General features: G+C 34.6%; 1 protein-coding gene across 2 annotated transcripts in view; it reads right to left on the bottom strand.

Moving 5' to 3' along the window:
• Positions 1-23,797, bottom strand: part of LIN28B (lin-28 homolog B) — a 128,610-nt gene that overhangs the window by 23,462 nt on the left and 81,351 nt on the right. The window lies entirely within an intron of this gene.

Here is a 23,797-nt window from a genome sequence, read left to right as displayed (position 1 = left end):
ACAGAAAAACTAAGATTATACAGATTCAGTAGGCTTCTGACCATGACAGACTCACTAGACTTGCTCTTCTTCAGTAAAAAACTAAACAAGTGAAAAAGATATATGAAGTACCTGTTTACAGGCACTGGATGGGACAATAGGCAGTGAAAACCTGATGCTTTATGGAAAGGTAACATTCAGTGTAAGCATCATGTGTGATCCGGCTTCTCAAGTGGACTTGGGACTAAGAGTCAGAGAGACAGAACCCAGGCATAGCATAGTAATGTCAATGAGCAGAAGAATTAAGGATCTGAGTTAAAGGTTTACAGAGCAGTTGAAATTGTGGAACAGACCACTGGATAGAAGAAATCTATGCGAAAGAGCATCCCCTACCCCCATATACAGAGTGAGTCTACTAAGCACAGCAGAAAGAGGCTGTTATTTGGTGGAAATATAAGCAGATCCCCAAGGTGCTTTAAGACAGGAGTTCCACATAGACAAAGCAGTAAGGCCACACTGGATTCTTAATCCAGTACCTTGGGCATTCAATTGAGATCCCAGTAACTAACACATTAGGAATAAGGAGCATACCCCAGAGGAAGGGCTGCATCCTAGGACTAAACACAAAACCAAAATAGACCTACACTAAGTTAGAATAAAAACAAGGCTGGCAGAATAAAAAAAAAAAACTAACAGTAATTCAATTGCCCAGAAGAAAACTCAACATCTCCTGAAGCAGGTTAAAAACCCAGACTCCCTACAACTATCAGCAGCAACATTCTGCATTAAAAAAAAAAAAAAATTACTACACATATAAAGAAGCAGGGGGAAAAAAGGCAGACAAAAGACGCTGAAAAGACCTAAATGTTGGAAATAAAAGAGTTCAACACAACTATGAGAAATATGTTCAACAACATAAAGGGAAAGAAAGACATGCTGAATTTTAAAAAAATGGGGGATCTTGGCAAGAAGATAAACAAAATAAACTGACTGGAAATTCTAGAACTGAAAACTGTAGCTAGAACAAAAATTGCACTGACTGGAAATTTCAGAAAAAGAATCAGTGACTTGAAAAACAGACTGCAAAATAACATGAACTGGATTTCAGATAAAATAAAGGACCGAAAAATATGAACAGAGCCTCTGTGACATGTGAGATAATATGAAATAGTATGTTATATATGTAAGCTGTCCCGGAAAAAAAGGAGAGACTGGAGCAGGAAAAAAAAATACTTGAAGAAATAATGGCTAAACATTTCCTAAATTTTATGAAAAACACCTTGGATCAACAGATTAAAAATGCTCAAGAGAACCCCAAACATGATAAATGCAAAGAAAACATACCTTTCCACATGATACTTACTACTAAAAATCCAAATACAGAGGCAAGGGGAACAAAAGGACATATTTCACATCATGGAACAAAGACATGAATGACATTTAATGCCTTTTCAGAACTAACGGAGGCCAGATAACAAACATCTTCAAAGTAGTAAGATAAAAAATATACACTTTCAATTGAATATTTTGAATCTATTAAAAATATCCTTCACAATTGAGGATAAAATAAAGATACCTGAGAGAACTTGTGGCCAGCAGACCTCCATAAGAAGAAATGCTAAAAAAAAAAAGGAAAAAAATTTCTTCAGGCTCAAGGGAAATGCTACCACATGAAAATTTCGATCTATACAAAGAAATGAAGGGAAATGGAAATGGGCAGTGTGTACATAAACATAAAATGCTATTTTCTAGTCTCACTTATTTCTAACATAAATATCAATTTAAAGCAAATGTAATAACACTAAATTGTGGAATTTACAAGTTATATTAAAGTAAATATATGACATAATAGGACAAAGAATGACCTAATAGCACAAAGGGTGACATAGGAGTGAATGAAATTACCCTTTTCTAAGTGCTTACATTTTACAGCATATTAAACAATATAAAGCAAAAAAAAAAAAAAAGGACAGGGAAAGAATAAAGAGGAAAACAGCAAACAAATAGCGAAGTTGTAGACTTACATCTAACTATATTAATAATTAAATACAAACAGTCTCAGTTCTCCAAATAAAAAGCAGATTGTCAGGTTTGATTAAAAAAAAAAAGTTTTTAAAATCAGCTTTTATTTTAAAAAATCTGTCTGTGTCCTTGGAGCTCTCTATTATACCTTCTATCTATTAAAGAAGTTGAATTAGTAGTAAAAAAATTTTTAACAAGTCTGATAGTTTTACTGGTGAATTCTATCAAACATTTAAAGAAAAAAATCTTAAATTATACAATGTTACAAAATCTTTTTCATTATAAGGAGGGAAATTGTTTATAAAATCTATATAATCCTAATACCAAAGCCTTACAAATACATTATAAGAAAATAAAATTATATACCCATGTCCTTCATGAATACACAAATTATTAACAAAATATTAGCAAAAAGAATCCAGTAATATAAAAAAGGCTATGTATCATGACCAACTGAGGTTTATCCCAGAAATACATTATCTGTTGGTATTATCATTGAAAAGTCAATTAATTGACTTAAAAGTCATGTTAATAAAGGAGATAAAAACAGCTGATCATTTCAGTACATGCACAGAAAAGCACTTGAGAAAATCCAACATTCATTCCCAATTAAAGATTTTCAGAAATTAGAAAGAGAAGCAAACTTCCTCAAGCTAGCAAAGGATTATCACAAAATAATTAACTGAACACTTTCCTCCAAAGAATGAGAAGGTAATAATGATGTCCATCACTCCTAAGGAGAAAAAAAAAAAATCAAAAATCAAACCAAGAAAAAGGAAAGAAATAAAAGGCATAAAGATGGGAAAATGGTTATCTTCATTGTAGACAATATGACTGTTAACACATAAAATCCTAAGGAAATCTACAAAAGATGACAGAATTAATAGATAAATACAGTACTTAAGAAATCAATTATGTTGTTATATACTAGCAGCAAACTGTAAACAAAATTTAAGGAAAGCATATATAATGGCACCCAAATACATAAAATACTCAAGAAAAAATTTAACAAAAGATATGGAAGGCTTTTAATACTAAAAACTGTAAAACATTCCTAAGAGACATAAAAGAAAGCTTAAATGGTTATACAGATGAATGATTCCAAAAACTCATAATGGTTAAGATATAAATTCTCACTGAATTCATCTATAGATTAAATGTAATCCCAACCAAATTTTCAGTTTATAAGTTTATTTGTAATTTCTATAAAATGCAGAGGACCTTAAATATCCAAGGCAATTTTCAAAAAGATAAACAAGGTTGAAGGACTGATACCACTTGATTTCAAGAGTTACTGTAAAGATACAGTTTTCCCAACCCAAGGACTAAATCCGCATCACCTGGGTCTCCTGCATTGTAGGCAGATTTTTCACCCACTGAGCCACCTGGGAAGCCCAAATATACAGTAGGGTTCATCAATCTCAGCACTGTAACAATAAGCCAGAAAATTCTTATTGTGGGGGCTGTCCTATGTACCCTAAGATTTTTATCAGTGTCCCTAGCCTCTAAGCACTAGATGCCAGGAGCAACTCGCCTCCTCAATTGTAACAACCAAACATGTCTCCAGGCATTGCCAAATGTCCCTGCCAGGGCAAAATCAACCCCAACTCTCCTACAATAAACAAGACAGGGTGATACTGGCACTAGGATGGACAACTAGCTTAGTATAAAAGAAAAGAATCCATAAACATGCTACTTTTGTGCAACCAGTTGATTTTCAACAAAAATTGAAGGTAAATCAATGAAACAAAGAAACTCTTTATCAAGAAGACAATACTAAAATGTAGGTAAGACAATGTGTGGGTCCCCTGAGACTGCCACACACACTGAAATCATCTAACATTCCTACACAATAGCTAACTACCTCTTCCCGTTACTGTCCAAAGTGGAGGAGATAATAAAAAAAACCCTTTCCCATCACTGACTACAATTTGTAGAGAAAATAACCAAATCTCCCCCACAAATTTCCAAACATCTTCTGTGTGATAGAACTGTGCTCAGAAAGAACCTCTGATCTACAGAAATAACAAAGGACTGAAAACATGATCATGAGCAAAACGCAAACAGATTCAAAAAATAAACAGAATACCTAGAAATTTTTGAATATGTAATTGGAACTAAAAATTAATGGATGTTTTAAAAAGTAGATCAGAAACAGCTGAAGAGAACATTAAGGACTTCTGCTTCCAGCAACATGACCAACCAGGTTTTCTAAACAATGCACAGATTTAAAAAAACATATATACTGGGCTTGCAGAAAATAAAGGTAACAGCCTCTGCAAATAAAAAGGTAAAGTTAGAGCAAGGAGCAGTGAGCTGTAAGAAAGCTGGAAACGCAGCGCTTCCCTAAGGATGAATAATAATAGCAATTGGTGACTAGACTGAGTCATAGGCCCTGCAGCACCTAACTGTCTTCTATACCAAGGCAAAGATTTTTGAAATTAGCTGTTACTGACCAAGGCTATGGAAAGCCATAGTTCCAGGCAGAAGCAAACACAATTCCTTCTAGAAGAAAGTTTTCTCACTTTAAGCCTGTACTATTTCCATAGATTATAATCAAACACATATGCCCTTATAATCAAAGATGATGAGACACAAGGAAATAAATCACCATGAGGTAAGGGTCAGTAGAAACAACAAACCACCAAGTTAGATTTCTAAAATACTTAAATTGTAAAGAACAGCTTATAAAATAGCTAGAGACAAAGTTTATAAAGAAATAAAAGATGAAGGTATAAAAAAGAATAATCAACAAGAGACTAGCAAAAATAACCAGGTATATTTGAAAATACAAAGTTCAATAGAACTGTTAAGATAGCAAACCAATACTACTGACAATTCAACCTTAGTGGAGTTGAAAAACAGCACTTAGACACAGCTTAAGGTTAGATTAGTAAACTGGAAAATAAATATGAAGAAATTGCATGGAATATACCATAGACAGGTAAGATTAAAAATTTAAAAGAGAGTTTAAGAGATATTGAGAAAAGAGTAAGAATGTCTAAAGTCCATCATAAACATGTGTAAGGAAGAGAAAGAGAGCATAGAGAAAATAAAAGAAAGCAATATTTGAAGAAATAATGGTTGAAAATTTTCCAGAAGGGATGAAAAACTTGGAATATACAGGTTAAGGGACTATTACTTATACTAACCAAGACAAAGAGAAATAAATCTACATCTATACATAATACACTGAAACTGTAAAAACCTCGGACAAAAAGATTTCACAAACAGCTAGACAGAAAAATCATCTGCAAAGAAACAGCAACTACAATGATGGCAGATATCTTAACTACATTAATGGAAACCAAGAATCAGTATCATAATATTTTATAATGCTGACAGAAAATATCAATTAGTGAGAAATGCATACCCTGTGAAACTAGTTTTTAGGAATCAGAGTAAAATAAGGATATACTGAGATAAAAATAGAGTTTACTACAAACAGGTGTACTTATGAAAAATTCTGAAAGATATATATTGAGAAAAATTATCCCAGAAGGAAAGTCAGAGATGAAAAAAAAAAAAACGAGTATACAATTCATTAAGCATGTATGTAACAATGACTGATAAAATATAAAAAATTATAATAATGATAACAATTATTTATAAAGTTAAAAAGTAAAAATTGAAACATAACCTAAAGGTTTGCAGCCAATTCCGAGGCTTTACTCTAGTATTATTGTTTGATGGAAAGGAATCAAAAGCAGAAATAATACTAAAAATATTTAACAACTATTACATCATGGATACTAGTCAATCAGAATGATCAATAAAATAAACAGTATGATGACTACACCAGTGCATTACTGATGAACATCAGCCTTAGTTAAGCTGTGGACTAACTTTAGACTTTGATAACCATGTTAAGCATGGTAGAATTTCAAGGGAATCATAAAAGACTAGAAATACATTGTATAACTTCTATACAACTGAGAGGGAAAGGTGAAAGAAACAAAAAGTAAATGATTGAAACTTCAATCAATCAAAGGAGAAAGGAAAACAACATAAAAAAAAAAATTCAGAGTGAACAGACAGCACAAAACCTATAGTAAAAATATATCAATAACAGCATTAAATGTATACAGACTATATGTGCAAGTTTAAATACTGATTGTTAGACTAGATTTAAAAATATAAAAATCAGATATGTTTATAAGGAACATATAAAACAAAATAATATAAATAGATTGAAAATAAAGAGATGGAAGAAATTATATTAGATCTTCTGTATCCCCTCCAACTGCAGATAGTGACTGCAGCAATGAAATTAAAAGACACCTGCTCCTTGGAAGAAAAGTTATGACCAACCTAGAGAGCATATTAAAAAGCAGAGACATTACTTTGCCAACAAAGGTCCGTTTAATCAAAGCTATGGTTTTTCCAGTAATCATGTATGGATGTGAGAGTTGGACTAGAAAGAAAGGTGAGCGCCAAAGAACTGATGGTTTTGAACTGTGGTGCTGGAGAAGACTCTTGAGAGTCCCTTGGACTGCAAGGAGATCTAACCAGTCCCTACTAAAGGAAATCAGTTCTGAATATTCATCGGAAGGACTGATGCTGAAGTTGAAACTCCAATATTTTGGCCACCTGATGTGAAGAACTGACTCATCTGAAAAGACTCTGATGCTGGGAAAGATTGAAGGCAGGAGGAGAAGGGGACAAGAGAGGATGAGATGGTTGGATGGCATCACCGACTCACTGGACATGAGTTTGAGTAAACTCCAGGAGTTGGTGATGGACAGGGAGGCCTGACGTGCTGCAGTCCATGGAGTTGCAAAGAGTCGGGGACACGACTTAGCAACTGAATCGAACTGAACTGATCCCCTCCAAGGGGCTTCCCCGATGGCTCAGTGGTAAAGAATTCACCTGCCAATGAAGGAGACATGGGTTCCATGCCTGGTCTGGGAGGATCCCCACATGCCACAGGGCAACTAAGCCCATGCACCTGTGCTCTAGAGCCTGTGAGGGCCAACTACTAAGCCCACGTGCCACAACTACTGAAACCTGTGCTTCCAGGAACCCACGCTCTCCAACAAGAGAAGCCACCACAATGAGGTGCCCATGCAACTCAACTTTAGAAAGTAACCCCTGCTTGTTGCAACTAGAGAAAAGAGCATGCAGCATTGACGGCCCAGCAGAGTCAAAAATAAAAATAATAAATAAATAAAATTACACACACACACACACACACACGTAGTGAAAATGAAAGTGAAGTCACTCAGTGGTGTCCGACTCTTTGAGACCCCATGGACTGTAGCCCACCAGGCTCCTCCATCCATGGGATTCTCCAGGCAAGAATACTGGAGTGGGTTGTCATTTCCTTCTCCAGGGGATCTTCCGATCCAGGGATCGAACCCAGGTCTCCCGCATTGCAGGCAGACGCTCTAACATCTGAGCCACCATAGTCAAGGTTAAATAAAGTCTTAAGGGTGATACTGTAATCCAAAATAACTAGTACCCTTATAAGAAGAGGAAGAAACACCAGAATGTGAGGACATAGTGAAGAAAGGCACCATCTGCAAGTCAAGGACAGAGGCCTCAGGAGAAACCAAACCTGCCCTGATCTTTACACCTTGACCTTAAGACTTTCAGCCTCTAGAACTGTGAGAAATAACTTGCTATTTGAACCGCCCATCTCTGTATCTGGTTATGGCAGTTTTAGCAGACTAGAACATCAGACAAATATTAACCAAAGAATGTTGATTTTATTGACATTTACAGTAAAAATATCTTACTCCTTGGAATAAGCTTGGAATAGATTACTCCTTGGAAGGAAAGTTATGACCAACCTAGACAGCATATTAAAAAGCAGAGACATTACTTTGTCAACAAAGGTCTGTCTAGTCAAGGCAATGGTTTTTCCAGTGGTCATGTATGGATGTGAGAGTTGGACTAGAAAGAAAGCCGAGCACAAAAGAATTGATGCTTTTGAACTGTGGTGTTGGAGAAGACTCTTGAGAGTCCCTTGGACTGCAAGGAGATCCAACCAGTCTGTTCTAGAGGAGATCAGTCATGGGTGTTCATTGGAAGGACTGATGTTGAAGCTGAAACTCCAATAATTCAGCCACCTGATGCGAAGAGCTGACTCATTGGAAAAGACCCTGATGCCGAGAAAGATTGAGGGCAGGAGGAGAAGGGGACGACAGAGGATGAGATGGCTGGATGGCATCACCAACTCGATGGACATGGGTTTGGGTGGACTTCAGGAGTTGGTGATGGACAGGGAGGCCCCTGGCGTGCTGCGGTTCAAGGGGTCGCAAAGAGTCGGACATGACTGAGCAACTGAACTGAACTGAACAGTAAAATATATTCTTAGGAATAGAGGAGGATGCTACATAATGAAAAATAGTTCAATTTATAAATGCTTCTATACATACATACAAAAATGGACAAATATAGAGGGAAAAATTCACAAATTTACCACTTTGATACTAATTATGTAAACCACCTGAAGAGGACATTTTGCAATTATTTAGAGGAAATTTGAATATGGTATGGGTTTCACTTAAGATGAAAATGTGTAACAATGGAAAATAGGTTAATGACTAAAAATTATCAGGTTATGAAAGAACCATATATTTAGGCAAATATGGATACATACATATGTAGACGAACACCCACACACAGACATTGGAAATATTTACCAACTACTAGCTATACACCACACTAGATATACAATAAGAAATAAGGAATATCAGATCCTATTCTCATGGATTTTATACATCAAAGTAACTCAGATTGTAGGTCTCATGGCCTTCTGATCTTTCCATGACACACGCTTCTCTGAAACTTTTAAAACAGTCCTTTGAGAAAACTAAACACAAAGCTAGAACAAAATATTCTTTAAGAATTCAATTATAATTAGGTGTCCCCTGATTATCTATTTCTTAAAAATTGAGTTATAATTTACACACAACATTACAGTAGTTTCAGGTATATAACATAATGATTCAACATTTTATATATTGTGAAATGACAACCACAAAAGGCTAGTTAATATCTGTTACAGAGTTACAAAATATTTTTCCTGTGGTGAGAATTTTAAGATTTACTCTTGTAACAACTTCCTATTATAAGTGCATTTTTTTTTCATTTAGATATACCTACTTACCCTAGATGAGTCCTACATACCTTTTACATTATTTGTAAAACACAGCCTTACATTTTATACCATGTATTGAATTTCCTAATAAAACAAAGTGGTTAATCAACATTTCTCAGATATTTTGGTGATCTATATCTGACTTAAGAAACAAATTTTTAAAAAATTAATGAGGCCTATAATTGACCTGATAATATAAAAACAGTAATTTTAAAACATTAGAATCCACTTAGTATTGATCAAAATTATAACTATAAAAAAATGCCAAATAGAAGGAAAACAGTTCATGAATGAAAGAATATAGAAGCTTCAGATTTTTTAAACAGCAGTATTAGATAGCAAGGACATTGTATACTGACCATTTGGAGGCATGTGGTAAAGTTTACAGATCTGAGTTCTGGCCAGGTTTTGCTTAGCATCCAACCAACTGGACTTTGAAAAGGAGCCTGGCCATGCACGACAAGACTTCAGACTTCCTTCCTGAGCCAAAAAATGAGTGATTTTTAAAAAGCATGGCTCAAGTGTTTGCCCCTGGCTCGGGAAGATCCCCTGGAGAAGGAAATGGCAACCCACTCCAGTATGCTTGCCCAGAAAATTCCACGGGCAGAGGAGCCTGGCAGGCTACAGTCCATGGGGCCACAAACAATTGGACATGACTGAGCATACAAGTGTTTGCAGACGTGATAACTTTTTAATTTTTTAAGAAAATACAATTTAAAATGAGCGGGTAAAGGATCACTCAGTATTTAATTAAACAGATCTACCTATATAAAATATACCTAGAATAGACAAACAAACGAAGCCTTCAGTTACTCCCATAATTTTCAGTCTTTGATGGGATTATTTATCCGCTTTTCCTGTTTCTACTTTTAACAGTTTAACTGCTATACATAAACATGTACTTATAGAATTATTGTTCCCTTTATTTAAAAAAGTCTGTTTATTTATTTGGCTGTGTTGTGGCACATGGGATTTTATATCTTCGTTGCAGCACGGGAGCTTCTTGGTTGCAGCATATGTGGGATCTAGTTCCTTGATTAGGGATCAAAGCCAGGCCCTCTGCATTGAAAGTAGGGAGTCTTAGCCATGGGACCACAAGGAAGTCCCTTCCCTTCCGTCTTTAACATCTTTCTAATACACCAGAGATCCAAATTCACTTATTACATAGAGGTACATTATTTTTAACAAATAGAAAGATTAAACTGTTGCTATTAAAGTAATATCCAATAACTGTATTAATACAATTCTTAGTGTGAAAAAAACAGATCAAGGTATATAAAGCAATAGTTTACAGCTATGATCAGACTTATGAGTCTATTATGAAAATTTAAATTTCTATTTATAGTATTGTTCCTCAGATTTATCAGTTGTAAAGCTGGGATTCCTGTACCTCAGGAATGAATAAAATGACTTGAATTCCTATCAAAATACCAGTGGCATTCTCTTGGTAGTGACAGGAAGACCTGACAAAGAGATTTAAAGTTCATCCAAGAGCTACAAGAATATTTTAGAACAGTAATAAAGGAGATTTGCTTTCTAGGTATTAAAAGGTATTAAAAATACAGAGAAATAAAGACAACTGGTTGAAGAAAAATCAAGACAAACAATACAAAACTAGAGTCCTAAAACATACACACCAGAAATAATAATAGAAGAAATCATTATGTAACAAAAGAGACTTCATAAATTAATGGAAAGAGTTCAAACAAGAGATGCTGAGTATGGGGAAATTTAGAATGAAGCTTTATTTTAGGTAAATTTCCAAATCAAATTTTAGATGGATTTAAGAGTTAAAAGAAATAAACCAGAAAAAAAAATGTAGATCAGTATTTATCTGATATATGTAGATCAGTATTTATCTGATATATAGGAAACAAAGGCAGAAACAAAATGTAGGAACTCAACAAATGAAAGAGCAATAAAATTAGATACGCCAAAAATTACAAGATGAAGTAGAATTATTATTTGTAGGTGAAAACATTTCATACATGGGAAACCATAAATACTTTGAAAAATTATTAAAATCAATTCTATTTAGAAAAAAAATGATAAAAATAAAAGAAGGAAAAACTATCACTTTTAATAGTAGCCAAACACGTACACAATGATAATATAATCCAGGATAGATTTTAGACATGTTTACTTTTCTTTTATGCTAACAAAGTATTCATTTTCTCTATTTAGGTCCTGCATATTTCTCATTAAAATTTGTTGCTAAGTGTTTTCATGTTTTGTTCCTTTGGTAAATTAAATATATTCTTCAGTAAGCAGAGGAAGATACAGCTTCTCTCCTCTGCCCTCCATCCCCTCATCTCCCTATCTCCCTTAGCAGAAGGGCCATGTTTTCAGTCTACTGACAGCTCAGAAGAGCAGAAACTACACCTTTCACAGCTCAGAGATTTGCCTCTACACAAGAAATGCTAAAAGGCAGCTCTGGATTCTTGTTGAGAGAAGAAAAACCTGAGAAATAAATAATAGGGAGAAAAACATACGGACAATGTAATCTGTAGAAGAAACACATACCTTTAGAAAACGCGCCCCCTGAAATTTCTCTGAAGAAAATTTTAACCTAAACCTGTTAGTTTAGAACAGAGGGGAAAAGTCTGTCTGGAACTAAAAGCATGATTTTAAATTTTAAATTTAAATAGAAAGTACCGTGAAGGGAGCAAGTAACACCTCAGAACTCAATATTCTGGAAGTTCAAGAGGGACAATCTTACAACAAAAAGACAGGAGATGGAAATGGTAAGGAAAGAAGATAAGAAACTTTAAAGGCCGATTTTGGAACTAATGGTTGAATAAAAGGGCTCTAAAAAGAGAAAAAGGAAACAAGAAAAGAAATATGTGAACAAATTACAGTAGTAAATTTCTAAACACATAAAGAAAAGGATATTTAGCACAGGCAACCTTGTTTTGGCACTATGACTTTATCAGTGAAGGAAGTAGCATGTTTTACATTATGGCACAAGTCCCTAGTGTTGTTGAAGAACAGAAGCAAACACTTTGCAGACCTGCTTCTCTGGATAGCACTGTTTTATGGATATCACTTGTTTTTGCCTAACTCATCCAACATTTCTTTTCATAATAGCACTTTGATTTTCTTTCGGAGACTTCTCTTTCCTCTACTTTAAATCCTTATGGTTCAGATGGGGCTCACCTCACTCCTCAACTCAAAGGTAGGCAAATGACTTCTGTCTAACAAATTGGAGTCCCATATTACAGGTTGGCCATAGACTCAATCCTGGGCTTCTGCTAGAACTGCTGTTAATTCTGTCCCTCCTGGCATGTGAATTGAGCACTTCAATTCAGATGTGTCTAAAGCTATTCTAAGTCTTGGAATTATAAAATTAAGTTAATACCTTTCCTCTTTTCCTCCTTAAGGAGGAAACAGTGGTTTGCAAACTTCAGAGCACATCAAAATTACCTGGAGGGTTTGTTAAAAAACAAAAGACAGATTCCTGAGATCCACATCCTGAGGTAAATCTTGATGAGGGCTGAGAATCTGCATTTCTAACAACATTTCCATGTAATGCTGGTACAGCGAACACTGCCTTTATGAGTTGGTTCGTATTACTTACACCAGAAAGGTTAGTAACCAACATATCTTCAGCCAGATGAAAAACAATGAAATAATCCTTGAAGCAAAAATGAAAGTGTTAGTCACTCAGGCGAGTCCCATGCTTTGCGACCCCATGGATTGTAGCTCACCAGGTTTCTCTCTCCATGGAATTCTCTAGGCAAGAATACTGGAGTGAGTAGCCATTCCCGTCCCTAGGGGATCTTCTTGATCCAAGGATCAAGCCACAGTCTCTAGCACTGCAGAAAGATTCTTTACCCTCTAAACCACAAGAAAGCAAAATGAAGACTAAAATGAAAATTTCAAGTTATCTAGAAAATAATTAGAAATTCATACCAAAAACTATGCAACACAGTGAAGGTTCTCTTAAAGGAATACTTAAGTGAAATCTTTATTGTTAAGAAAAATAATGACTAAAAATAAGTTAAATACTCAACTTCAGAAAATAGAAAAATACAATAAAATTAACAAAAGCTGAAGACTTTTTACTGTAAGATCTGAAAGTAAAGAAGTAGAGAAAACCAACAAAAGCAGCAGAAACTATAAACAAGATAAAAGCTAATTCCTTGAAAAGGTAAATCCTCAAGAAGCCTGAACAGGAAGAGAGAAAATAAAAATGTAAAATCCTAGAGATTATTAAATAATGCAAAATGGAAGAGACTCAAATAATTAAGAGACTCTTATTGCAACTTCATGGCTATATATACTGGTGGCACTAGTGGTAAAAAATCCATCTGCCAATGCAGGAGATGCAAAAGTCGAGTTCAATCACTGGTCAGAAAGACCCCCTGTAGGAGGAAAGGGCACATCACTCACTTATTCTTGCCTGGAAAACTCCATGGGCAGGGGAGCCTGGTAAGCTATACTCTATGGGGGCACCAAAAGTCAGACGGGACTGAGCACATGAGAAAACATGAAGGAAGTAAATAATTCCCCAGCAAGATATACCAAATTTGACCAATAGGAAGCACAAACACCTAATACAAAAGACTCTGAAAATTAAATTTTTTAAACGACAAAAGGCAAAGAAGGGGCTTAGATGTTTTGTAGCTCCGTTCTATAACCTTCTAAGCTGCAGGTTCCAAGTCATTTTGATTACACACACTTATCAGTAAAATATTTTTGAATTTCCATCCCAATATACATATATTTGTATTCATAAAGTAGATGCATATCAAAGTTGCTCAGTTGTGTCCGACTCTTTGCAACCCCATGGACTATATAATCCATGGAACTCTACTGGCCAGAATACTGTAGTGGGTAGCCTTTCCCTTCTCCAGGGGATCTTCCCAACCCAGGGATCGAACCCAGGTCTCCTGCATTGCAGGCGGATTCTTTACCAGCTGAGCCACAAGGGAAGCCCAAAGTAGATGCATGCTACTATACATAATAAAACAAAAAATAAAGTAAATAAAACAGTATCAAGACATAGTCATTCCATGTCTGAAGAAAATGAAACTATTATCTTGTCTATCTATTAGAGTGTAGATTTTCCAATTTGGAGACCAGTACTTTAGTTCTTGGGGCTTCCCTGACAGCTCAGTGGTAAAGAATCCACCTGCCAATATAGGAGGCCTGGGTTTGATCCCTGGGTAGGGAAGTTCCCCTGAAGAAGAAAATGGCAACCCACTCCAGTACGCTTGACTGGGAAATCCCATGGACAGAAGACTGGCAGGCTATAGTCCACAGGGTCACAAAAGAGTTGGACACAACTTAGTGATTAAACAGTAACAACTTTAGTTCTTATGTATATTAAAATCCCTCACAACATAGAAATAGACAGAAACCTCCCTAAAACATGAAACAAAGTAATCTTAATAATAAAATATGATGAGGAAAACATATTTTAAAGCCCAAGTTCATGAAGACAAATAAACATTATGAAACTGAATACGTTAGCATGTCATGACTAAGATGGGTTTCTCTGCTACCAGGAATATAGGAATTATTCAACTTCACAGATTTTGTAGATGTAATTCATTTTATCAATAACTTAAAGTAAAAAATTACAGAATTATGTTAACAGATGAAGTCTTTTGATATAATCCAATGCTATTCACAATAAACGGAAGCAATTAAAATGATGATTAACTGAAAAAATTAACAGATTATATCTGAAATTTAATAAAATTAAATTTTAATTTTTAAATTAAATTTGAATTATCAGTATTTTAAAAGTAATCCAGATTGATAAAGGTAGCTGTTTATTTGCTCATTTTCTGTTGGGCTTTTACTTCTTTTTGATTTGTAGTCCTTTATACATTAAGGATATTAGTTCTTTCACACTACATGCATTGCAAGTTATCTTTTCCCACCCTATATTGTATTTTCTGACTTGGTTTACACTGTTGGTGCTGGACTATTTTATGTCAATTTGGTTGTGTGGTAACTATACTTCCCAGAGTCTTTTTCCTGGATGATTCCAAGTTGAACAATATTGTATGGATCACTCTGCAACTTGCTTTATTATTCAACATTATAGTGAGATTTTTAAAAGCAATCCAGATTGATAAAGGTAGCTGGAGTCAGCCAAAAGAGAAACTGGTATCCTCCAAGAAAGCAAAACTAAAGCAGAAGCCACAGTTCTTGGAAGGGTATCGTGGTGAGACACAGTAGCCCACACAGGTCCGCCCAGCAGGTCCAAGTGTGTCCTCTGTACCTAGCTTGTCTTCCCAAATTTGGTCCTGCTGACCATCAGCCTGACACCATCACTTGCTTGCAAACCCAGAGCATGTGCATGCTCAGCGGCTTAAATCATGGCCGACTCAGATCCCATGAGCTCTTTGCAAACCCAGAGAGGTGGTGGCAACACAGAGGGAGCAGATTCCACAGCTCTCCCCAGTTCCTCTGCGATACCACATACGCTTGGCTTTTCGGATTTCCCTGCAAGCTGATTTGTCTATCTAGTTCAGGGCTTCTGAAGACTGGTTAGTGAATAGTTCTCTAATGTGCTGACTCTTCCCTTCCCCACCAACTCTCCCACATTTGTCTAAGTTCTAAATCTTCGGTTTTCATAACCCTTAAAGTGATACAACCTCCCTGACTGAAATCTTTGCCAGGTAGAAGTTTTGAATTCTGAAGTAGTCAATTTAACCTTATCCCTTACAGTTTGTGTGTTCTGGGTCTTGTTTAAGAAAATTAAAATCTTTCCCAAATCTAAGAGCTGTAAGTTTGGCTTTACACTTTTAGATCCTTAAATATCAGAGTTTAAACACATCATTTCTACTTGTTATGAGTTGCTTCTGGACCTTTTTTTTCCCCAATAGGCATTACTTTACTATTTATTTTGATTAGAATAAAACAGCAATCAGAAAATCGACCTAAAATTGTGATTATTTGCCACTTGGCTTCTGACCATTTTTATCAGTCGTCTTGGGAGACCTATGCAGCGCCAAATGAAACTCAGCCCACACAATGTCTTGTGGAGGGTGATGAGAACGGCACATTGTCTGCCTGGTCTGAACAGAGGTCACAGCAGGGAGAGCATCTGCTAAGATACTGTGAATGAAGGAAACAACCATAATTGCCTCATTAAGAGATCTCTAGCCAAGTAATCACAAGAAGAAAGGAAACACCCTAAAATTAAGTATGTAATAAGGAAAATTTGGGGGAGAATAAAAAATGCAGGAGAATTAAGGAGACGTGGGTATTCCATTGGTGTTACTAATTTCCTTAGTCACTGTATGAATGAATGGAAATGTGGACTCAACAGTTCAGTTATTCAACTCTAGTCCTTGCCAGTTATTAGTGGGGAAGCCCGAGATGCAAATTCACAGCTGTCCAGGCTACAAACAAATGTCAAAGGGTGGTGGGAATCGCTTACTACAGACCAAAACTTAGGAATTAAGATTTAAAGTCTATTTTGAAATTACAATGAAAAGCATACAATTAAAGACATAAGCAGGAAAGAGGTAAATATAAAATATAAAAGAGCAAAGTCTAGGAACAAGGGAGAAAAAAAGGGAAACTGTCTCTGTTTGACCAGTTTACTTTCTTCTATTTTCTATCTCTACTTTTTAAAAAGCGATTTTTCTTAAAAGTCAATAGCATATAATTACAACTAAAGCCTTGGTCACTTTAAATTATATACAACTGAACATATATTCTATTCAACATGCTGATAAAATTATTTCACATTCAAAGCTAAGGTATATATGTTCCCAATTTTAATTTAAATTAAGCATCTAAGCTGAATGAAAAACTAAAATGTATTCAAATTGTGACATTTCCACATTTCCTGATATTCCAAAGATTAAGCTTTATTAATTTGTATTATACAGTTAATAATACATAAATAGAATCTTGAGAATTATGATTATTAATATATCTGATTCCAAAAAACAGTAAAATTAGCTTGTTACAACCACAAGCCAGGTTTAAAATAAGCAAACTATGTGATGACTTTGATGTTTTGCACCCAAAATGTGCTGGCTAATTTTTCCATTCCATTTACCATTCCAGTCTTTAAACTGCCTTAATCTCCTGCCCTCAGATGTTGACCCTGTAAGAATAGGGGTCATAGGTCAGACTAGACAGACCTCAAAGGATCTGGACTATCAATTCATGCCTGAGAGATTTCTCTTCCACAATAGGAACCTACTAAACAGCAAATTCCTAAATCTAATCACACAAGGATCAGGGTGAAACAGTTATTTATTGGAATTTGTTGATTTACATTTTTCAAACATCTTCAGCATCTTTATTTTTCTTTTGGGAGCAGGTTCTGGGACATAATAAATATGAAAAAAAAAAAATCACTGAAAGAACTTCTAATATAAAACAGATATCCTTAATAAAATAGCACCATAAACCCAGGTATAGCTTCATTATTTCTGGAAATGCTATGTGGATTTCAAAAATATAGCACTAGAATTCCTAACTATAAAGTACCTGGAAATTTTCAAATTATACCACAGAGATAACAGGACGAGATTATTTTGCCATAGAGGCTTGTGGGGAGAGGTGTGGAGGGATACCACCAGTCAGTTTTGATCCTCCTTGCTCTAAAGGTGAATGAGGGCATTAAATAAATATATTTTTCTTTTTAATAGACAAGTGAAAATATACAGTCCTTCAATGAGGACAAAGTAAATAGATTAAAAACAAAATAAAAAAAAAATCATTAAGACTTCAAAACCTTGCAAATTTAAAGAATTTGAAACCACAAAACTAGGACTCTGTAAAAATAACTGTTCTATCATACCACTTTAATTTTTTTTAAAAGCCAAGTAAGCTCTTCTGAACAGAGAATAATTCAGACATATATAATGAGTTTCTATTTACATCCACCTTGTTCTGGCCATAAATGGTAAATAAAACATAATGTACCATTCTAACACCATTTTAATACTGAACTATAAGGATTTTCAAATTTCATAATCAATTTTTAAGTCTAAATGAAAAAATCTTAAAAATGATAAATTAATAAGTATTTCTAACATGAAAAAATGACAGGAATTTCCTGCACTTCCATGTCAAAAGCAGTAATACTGAACATCATAACAATTAGCCTTCTTTCTAAACAAAAAACATTTAAACTTCAACTCATGTAGAAAATCAGGAAGCTTACTCATGTGCCAATGCAGTGATGCAAACGCATTACTGCCTGAAATAGAATAAAAGCAACACAATGTTGACATTATTTTCTAAGTTATTTTGTAAATCTCAAGTCAACATTGTTGAAAAGGAACTTGCATTATTATTATGAATAGCACTTCTTGGACTGTGTGGTTGGGTCAAAAGATGTGGAAGGTTCAGGAGAACAAAGAAGATAGTCACGCTGCTAGAAAAAAATCGGAATAAAAGAGGAGGTTTAAAAAAAAACATAAATTAAAAAAACACAGTTTTGTGTATACACTCAATGTATATATACCTATCATATATATATGCATTTCAAGTATTTTTAAAATTACACATATTTTTGTTCTTTAAGGATTAAAATCATTTAACCTACATATAGAAACATTATCATACCATTTGTTTCAGTTCACATCCTTTTAACTAATGTAACACATTCATTAATAGGAACTAAAATTTTATTATATAAAATATTTAATTCTATATGATAGGTTTCTACATGATTATTTCATATAAATAGGAAAGATGGTGACAAAAAAATCATTCTCCTATCTTCTCCCACAATTTTATTCTGTTAGAGGTCACTTTTCTTTCCTCAGAGTAAACTGCAGCTCTTCAAAGAATAAAAAGATACCAAATATAGGTCAGTTTTTGAGAATAAGTTTTTAAATCTTTAATTAAAAACAATTTTTGTTTTATCCGTAGTATAAAGAGAGCTTTTATAAGATCATTAAATCTCTTTACTCTCTGACAATGAACATAAGAAAAAAGTAAACAGCAAATATAAATAAAAAATTATTCCATTTAAAATTTCAAGAGAATATTTTAAACAAGGAGGATTTAAAATAAAACAAGTTAACATGTACTGCTGTTACATAGCTGGACACGACTATCAGCATACTAAATGGCATTCAGCAGAATTAAGACAGAATTAAAAAGTAAACCCATTTTCTTCTGTTAATAGTTTACTTAAAATTGACAGAATCTTTAAAATTATTTTTATTTCTTGCCACAGAAAATAGATCTTCACAAAATATAATTCTATTATATGTATATACATATATAGAACAAATAAGTTCTGAGTGATGAAACCAAATTTGAATGTGTTAAACATATTAATACTATATAATAAAACTTCAAAGTTTAATCTTTTAACCTGAAATGATAGAAATTAAACTTATTAATTTAAAAACATTTCAAGAGAAAAGATATAGTTTTCAACAGATGGTGTTTCAACAACTCATTTTATTCAAAGGTGAAAAATAAACCTAGACTTCAACCTCACACCTCACACAGGGGAAAAAACTTTGTAATTAATCAAATCTGGGGTTAATCAAAGATTTTTTTTAAACATGACATAGAGTAAAAGATTGATAAGTATCTTTACCAAAATTTAAAACATCTTACTTTTGCTCTGTAAGAGATTAGAAAGATAAACTATAAACTCAGAGGTAAAAATATCTGCAAATCATGTATCTAAGGACTTGTATCCACATTTTCTATAAAGAACTCTCAAAATGCAACAATAAGAAAAGAATCCAGTATGAAATGGGCAAAAAGTATGAACAGACACTTCACTAATGAGGATATAAGGATGACACAAAAACATAAAAGGAGCTAAATATCAGTAAATATCAGTAGCTACTTGGGAAATGGATATTCCATGATTAAATATCACCATAGATTAGAATGCTTAAAATTCTGTAAGAAGTACTGACAAAACCTAATCCTGGTCAAGATGCAGAGCAACTGGAATGCTCATATGTTGTTGGGAGGGAATTCAAAATGGTACAATCAGTCTGGAGAAAAATCTGGCAGGTTCTTATAAAGTTAAACATAAACTTACAACCAGATTATCCAGCAGTCTCACTCTTAGATAAATGAAAACTTATGTTCACACAGAAATCTGTACACAAATGTTTGCCAGCAGCTCTATTCATAATTGTCAAACTGAAACTACCTAAATGCCTTTCAGTAGATAAGTGGTAAAACAGTGCTATGTTCCTACAATGGAATACTACTAAACAATAACATTTCCTCATTCCTTCATTAGCCCCCATTGTCTGTGGGGGATATTAACACATTGCAGGATCCTGAGTAAATGCCTGAAACCATGAACACCACCAAAACCTATACATAAGATGTTTTTCTGTATACACACCTATGATAAAGTTTAATTTATAAATTAGGCAGGTGTGCTTAGTCACTCAGTCCTGTCTGACCCTGCAACCCCATGGACTGCAGCCTACCAGGCTCCTCTCTCCATGGATATTCTCCAGGCAAGAATACTGGAGTGGTTGCCATGTCCTTCTCCAGGTCATCTTCCCAACTCAAGAATCAAACCCAGGTCTCCCACATTGCAGGCAGATTCTTTACCTTCTGAGCCACCAGGATATTAACAACAACTAATAAGAGAAACAGTATAACAATATAGTATAATAAAAGCTATATGAAAGTCTCTCTCACTCAAAACATCTTACTGTATAAATTTAATGCCTTTCTCATCTTAACCATGGACTTATCATGCACTGTGACCAAGACTTTTGCAGTTTGGTGTGCAACAGCAGAATTACCACAAACTTCCTTTTCCTTCTCACAATTTCACACACAGAACACTTCTTCACATCATATATTAGCATATGATTTTTTTTTCATTAAGTCAAGAACTTTCTCCTGTTCACTTAAAAGAAGCACTTCGTGCATGTTCTTTGTCAAATCCAAATTGCCTGCATCGCTCCTCCTCTGCTTCAGAGCCATTAATAAGTTAAAAAAAGGGTTATGTGAACACAAGCACTGCAATATCATGACAGTCAACCTAGTATACAAGATGGCCACCAAGTGACCAGCGACAGTATATGCTGGACAAAGGGATGATACAGATCCCTGGTAGGACAAAGAAAATGTGGCCAGATTTCATCACACTACTCAGAAGAGTGCGTTTAAAACTCATGAATTGTTTATTTCTGGAATTTTCCATTTAATGTTTTTGACAGTTGTTGACCATGGATAACTTGGGGTTTCATGAAGCCCCAGAAAGCAAAACTGCAGATAAGAGGGAAATACTGAATTGATATATTCAAAAACTTGGATAAATTTCAAAACCATTATGTTGAGTAAAATAAGTCAGTTTCAAAAGGTTGCAAACGAACTAAGTCCAAATTAGTAGAAAGAAGAAAATAAAGACCACTAAATAGACAATAGAAAAGATAAATGAAACTGATATTTCAAAAAGATAAACAAAACAGACAAAGCTTGAGCCAAACTTAAGAGAACTCAAATAAAATTGGAAACGAAAGAAAAGACATTACAAGTGATACAACAGAAATACAAAGATTATAAAAGACTGCTATGAGCAATTATACACAAACAAACAAATTGGCTTCCCTGGTGGCTGAGATGGTAAAGAATCCTCCTGCGAAGGCAAGAGACATGGGTTCGATCCATGCGTTGGGAAGATCCTCTGGAGAAGGAAAGGGCAACCCACTCCAGTATTCTTGCCTGGGAAATCCCATGAAGAAAGGAGCCTGACGGGCTATAGTCCATGAGGTCGCAAAAGAACTGGACACAAGTTAGTGACTAACTAACAACAACAAATTGAAGAAACTAAAATAAATAGATAAATTCCAAGAAACTTGCAACCTACCAAGCCTGGATCAGGAAGAAAGAAAATCTAAGCATATGTTACTAGTAAGAGTCAGTAATCAAAACAGACTGTATCAGTAATCAAAAAATCACACCTTATCATTCCCATCAAAATAAACAATTTTTTAATAGAACTCTAATATAAATTCATATGAAAGGTCCCCAAGTCTCCCCTGGCAACCACCAATCTGTTTTCTGTTTACAAAACCTTGGTTTTTGTTTTTAGATTCTATACATAAGGGAGATTATATAGTATTTGCAAGGTAAATCATATCATATTTGATCATATACTATTTGATCATATGGTATTTTACTTATATGTATATTATGTAAAAAATACACACAAACACACATACATATGTATATTTCACAAGTTGAAACAGATATTTCCTATCTATTTGAGAAAAAAGATTAATATGGTAAATATACAAAGAGAATGTGAGATAACAAGAAAAATATTGGTCTCTGCCCCTAGTTCCTGGCACAGAGCTCCTAAAACCCTTGTAATTTCATAAGTGATAAGAACACTACGAGTACCTCTTTTTCTGGTATCAGTTTTTGACCTCTGTTCCTGACAGAGGGCTCTTAAAACTCTTGTAATTTCCTACATGATAGGAAGGTCTTCTATTTAATGAGGTGACAGACAGTGAGTGGGCTCCTAGATGGCTCATGAGTGAGGCTGGTCACTGGAAAGACCAAGCTATGATCAGAAGCTTGGAATTTTTAGCCCTATCCCAATTTTCTTGAGAGAAGTGAAAGGGGCTGAAAATCAAGTCTATGTGATGAAATCTCCATAAAATTCCAAAAGTAAAGATCCAGAGAACTCCCAGGTTGGCATACACATCCACACTGGGAGGATGAAGCACCCAAACCCCTGGGAACAGAATCTCCTATGCTTGGGACCCTTCTCGACCTCACCCTGTGTAAAATATCTCTATCTGTATCCTTTATCTGCTGCTACCATAATCTTTAATAAACTGGTAAATGTAAGGGTTTCTCTAAGTTCTGTGAGCTGCGGTAGCAAATTAATCAAACCTGAAGAGGGGGTCTTGGAAATCTCTGATTTATAGCCAACTCAGAAAGAAGTTGCAAGGCAATCAGCATCTGAAATATGGTAGGATGGTCCAGTAGGACAGAGCCCTTAACCTGTGGGACCTGACACTATCTCTAGGTAGATGTTGTCAGAACTGAGTTCAACTGTAGAATATCCAGCTGGATTGTCAAGAATTGCTTGGTGTGGGGAAAAACCGCCGCATATTTGGTGATCAGAAGTTAAATGTTCTGTGTAAAAGTAACGGAGACAGGAAGGAGGGAAGCACAACATGGAAGAACTGAGTTTTTTCAGCAGAGGAAAGAGGAAAACTGAGATTTTTTTTTTCTAAAGAGAGAACTTATAAATCAACAATAACAAATGAGCATCTCAGAAGAAATAAGCAAAGGACAAAGAACATGCAATTCATAGAAGAAAAAAATAAAAATGAAAATTAACATATGAAAATATATGTAACCTTAGTCAAAGCATGCAAAGGAAAAAAATGACCTGCATTTCTTAACCTATGTAATTGGAAAAAATTTAAAAGATGACATTGTTCAATGAACAGTCTAAAAGGGGTTATCCATTGACCTTATTTCTAAAGAACAGTTTGGAAATAGATATCAGAATTTTTAAGGGCATAGTCTCTGATCCAGATTTTTCAGTATTAGAGATGTATCCCTTAATGACAGAATCAGACAATTTTTTAAATGTACATATAAGCATTCTTACTACAGTGCTATTGGTAAATTAAAAAATATTGGAAATAGCCTAAATTTAACAATTACATTAATTTATCAGAGCCTTGTTTAAATTTTGTTACATTCACACAGTGGGAATTTATGTAGATGATAAAGACTGAC

The sequence above is a fragment of the Cervus canadensis genome, chromosome 20 (genome assembly GCF_019320065.1).
Source record: "Cervus canadensis isolate Bull #8, Minnesota chromosome 20, ASM1932006v1, whole genome shotgun sequence".
NCBI lineage: Eukaryota > Metazoa > Chordata > Mammalia > Artiodactyla > Cervidae > Cervus > Cervus canadensis.
This window is presented reverse-complemented; position numbering and strand designations above follow the sequence as displayed.